Source organism: Octopus sinensis, linkage group LG16, assembly GCF_006345805.1.
Source record: "Octopus sinensis linkage group LG16, ASM634580v1, whole genome shotgun sequence".
Lineage (NCBI taxonomy): Eukaryota > Metazoa > Mollusca > Cephalopoda > Octopoda > Octopodidae > Octopus > Octopus sinensis.
In genome coordinates this window covers 26810657-26815024 of record NC_043012.1, presented here as the reverse complement: position 1 = coordinate 26815024, position 4368 = coordinate 26810657, and positions in this window count along the sequence as shown.

Genomic DNA, 4368 nt, shown 5'->3' with positions numbered 1-4368 from the left:
TGTAGTTGACTTCAGCTCGCAGTATATAGAAAATAAGTGACACTCAGTCACTGATCTTGCAACAAGCAAATTAGCTAGTTTGAAATTCTCTATAAGAGATGAAGGCAGTAACTATTTTGTGAAGTAATGGTTATCGCCACTTAAACATGTCTGTTCCATGGGAACCGACGTTACTACTATTTTAACTGCGCGTCCCTTATGCTGGGTGTCGCTTATGCTTATGAGAAAAGGCAAGCTTTATTTGCCGACTCAAAACTTCTTCCAGATTGGACAGACTCCATAGTTTGTTACTGTTGCTTTTCTTTACTTTTGGAATTTGTATGCAGAAAGCTTTTGGATGGTACTTACTTCTACATATTTAGCAATTGCTTTGGATGCCGAGTTTTAAGATCTTCTCCTCTGTGTTTCCTACAAGACACAACTCTAATTATTCCTAAATGGCCTTGTGGGGTAGCGTTTCCATAGTGATCCTACTCAACCACATATTGCTAAAAGTTACATCTGCGCTCATCACCTGGTCATATTGTACTACAAACGTGATCTCATTATTGGTGTCCGGAAAATTGACCTTAATGTTTCTCCTCTTCATATACTGTGAAACTAGGCTATTGGCCAGTGTACTACGTGCTGTTTGGGCCTCGGTTATCGTTCCGTCCTCTGTCTTAAGGATGATGTATATAGTTTTATATACCATCTCCCAGTGATGCATATTTCATTCAAAAATATCTCCCAGAGCTATCTTCAATTCAATTTTGAATAAGAACTGAAATCCAGTTGAGACTTTTCGACACATACGTACATTATTTTTCTCCTCTCACTGGCCTCAGTAATCGCATGTGCAAGTCCGGTCTCACATTAGTGCACAAAATGTCGCCAAACCTTTGATCTCCCGGGAAAATGTTTCATATCGAGAGTTTCCAGTTGGACAAAACATTAGCAAAATGTAAATTTATCTTTGATAACGTGTACGCCCAAAACGATACAAAATATTCATGTTGTTATTATTGTTGATGATCTTTAGTCGACTGAGTTAAAATACCTCCATGTTCTCTCCATTCATGTTATTAATATTTTGCTTTGTAATTAAATCAACAAAAGTGATTCTGCTTGTTTATTTGTGTGAAGTTGTACTATTTTTCACATTTCTAGCTTCCGTTTTAGGAAGTAGCGTGAGATGTTTTATGATCACTTTGTGTTTATCGCTGACACGAAAGGAAAATAATGATAAGAGTTCAAAACGTATAAAGTTATCTGCATGCGAATATTTGTGATAATATAAACTCTTTTATCTGGTAATTTTTTTTTTGCTTCCGAAAAAAATTGTATAACATCAATGGCCATCATGATGATGATGTTAATGATGATAACGACTATGACTATGATGGCGATGATGGCGATAGTGGTAATGATAATTATAGTGATGACGATGATGATGATGAAGACGACGGCGATGACGACGACGACAACGACGACGAAGGCGACGACAATGATGATGATATGGTTGATAATGGTAATGATGATGGTGGTGATGGTGATGATGGTGGTGGTGTGGTGGTGGTGGTGACAGTGGTAATGATGAGGGTAGTGGTGGTGGTGATGATGATGATGATGAGGATGATGATGCTAAGGCGATGAATAGAGAGGAAAAATCAAGAACAGTGTACAAAATCCGTAGGAGGGGAATTTGTAGAGAGTCGATAATGAAATAAGGGGTAAGAAATGAAAAAAAAGTGTACAAAACTCACGAAAGTAGAAGCCCCAATAGGGGACAACAACCGATCGGGGCCATTTAAGTAATCCCATATATTTAAGTCTGTTCTGATTGCTCGAATGGGTAACCCCTTTCTAGCTTGGAGATCTTACGATCTCATCCCATACACACACACAGACGCACGCACGCACACACACACACGCACGCACAAACACACATACACATACACCTTCCATTTCTGATACTCCTCATCCATCACATTGCCTGCAGGGTCTTCTTCCGAATCATTTAGCAGGTCGATGAACCTTGACTAGCTATGTTTCCTTGCCGTTGGATGTGGGGCCGGCTCTCCATCCCGTGTCTCATAGAACCTTTTTTGTGGGTTTATCTTTTTTTCTTTTAGTCACACGATATTATCTATTTTAAAATTTTATTTTGGCTGTGTAGTAAGAAGCTTGCTTCCCAACCACATGGTTCCGTGTTCAGTCCCACTGTGTGGCACCTTGGGCAAGTGTCTTCTACTATAGCCACGGGCCGACCAAAGTCTTGTGAATGGATTTGGTAGACGAAAACTAAAGAAGCCGTCATACATACAACACACAAACTCACACGCACACTCTCACACACACATATATATTTATTATTTGAGTCTGTCTTTGCCCCGCCCCATCATCGTTTGACGAATGATGTTGGTGTATATAGTTCCCGTAAAATAGCGGTTCGGCAAAAAGAGACCGATATAATAAGTACTAGACTTACAAAGAATAAGTCCTGGGGTCGATTTGTTCGACTAAAGATTGGGCTCTAGCATGGCTGCAGTCAAATGACTGAAATAAGTAAAAGAAAGAATAAAAGAATAATTCTTTTTTGTCAGTCAGTACTTCTATTCTTGTTTCAAAGCGATGCAACGGTGAAACGGTAATACTAAAGACGGCGAGCTGGCAGAAACGTTAGCACGCCGGGCGAAATGCTTAGCGGTATTTCGTCTGCGTTACGTTGTGAGTTCAAATTCCGCCGAGGTCGACTTTGCCTTTCATCCTTTCGGGGTCGATAAATTAAGTACCAGTTACGCACTGGGGTCGATGTAATCGACTTAATACCTATGTCTGTCCTTGTTTGTCCCATCTGTGTTTAGCCCCTTGTGGGTAATAAAGAAATAGGTAATACTAAAGACGAAGGTCACTTCATCATGGTTTTCAGCTGCTAGTATTCTGGATGAAGCAAGTTTTTTGGCTCTCTAATCTGTGATCGATCCACTGGTGTAAGTGTGTGTGTGTTTGCGTGCGTTTGTGTGTGTGCGTGTGTGTGTGTATGTGTGTGTGCCTGTATTCGCAGTCATTATATCGATTTCTTGATAAAATAATTATATCTAACAATCGTGCCGAATTCTATATAAGATAATGCTTGCTTTTTGCAAAATATATTTTAATATTATTTTCCTACACATATACCATGATACACCACACACACCACACACACATCTCTTCATTGGTTTGGGTTGCATTTTACATTTGTTGAATATCTATGTTATAATAATATAGTACATCTTTGGATCCCTAGTGATCATTCTAGCAAATCACTGAAAATGGATTAAGACTGGAGCTTCTTACCACACAGCCACGCCTGTAAATATATATATATATATATATATATATATATATATATACACGTGTACGTACACACACACATGCACACACATTATATATATATAAATAATTAATAAATCCAGGCAGATACAAATATTCATGGAATCTTGTCACTCTCACAGAAAGCTCCTCTAGCAGACCCGGCTACCATACCACATAGTAATTCAATGCGATGGAGCATATTGTAGAGTGCTATGCAGCTGAAATCCAGGAGATCAAATTGATGAAAATATTGCATGAGACGTATAAATCCATAAAAAGATGTATATTTCATTGAAAAAGTTCGTGAAAACACCACGTGGTAAATCATTATGAAAGTAAATATCTAATGATTCATGCTGAAATGCATTTCCATTCTTATTTTTACTATATAATATGTATATATGAATTTGTCTTCGGACTAGAGTCTAAAGAGTCGACCACGCTTCAAACGTGAAAGACTTTTTCATTCCCGAGCGTTAAACTAATACATCTGTTTGTTGTCTACACCACCTGTCTTCGTCTTTTTTTTGTGAATTCTCCCCCTATACATACATACTTATACACACACACACACACACACATATATATATATATATATATACGTATGTGTGTATATGTTTGTGTGTCTGTGTTTGTGACCCCAACATCACTTGACAATCGATGCTGGTGTGTTTACGTCCCGGTCACCTAGCAGTTCGGCAAAAGAGACGGATAGAATAAGTACTAGGCTTACAAAGAATAAGTCCCGGGGTAGATTTTCTCGACTAAAGGCGATGCTCCAGCATGGCCGCAGTCAAATGACTGAAATAAGTAAAAGAGTAAAAGAGAAAATACCATAATAATTTAGCCCATCATGCCTCTACCAGTTCACCGCCTTCAAAATCCTTATATTACTGGCATCATTGCGACTAATTTGTTAGTTGCCGTTTATGAAATTATCATTATTTTTTCTGTAGAATATATACTACTTGTATTTTCTTAAGTATTTGCACAGTTTGTTTCTCATTGTCAATTCTGTGGCGGAGATTT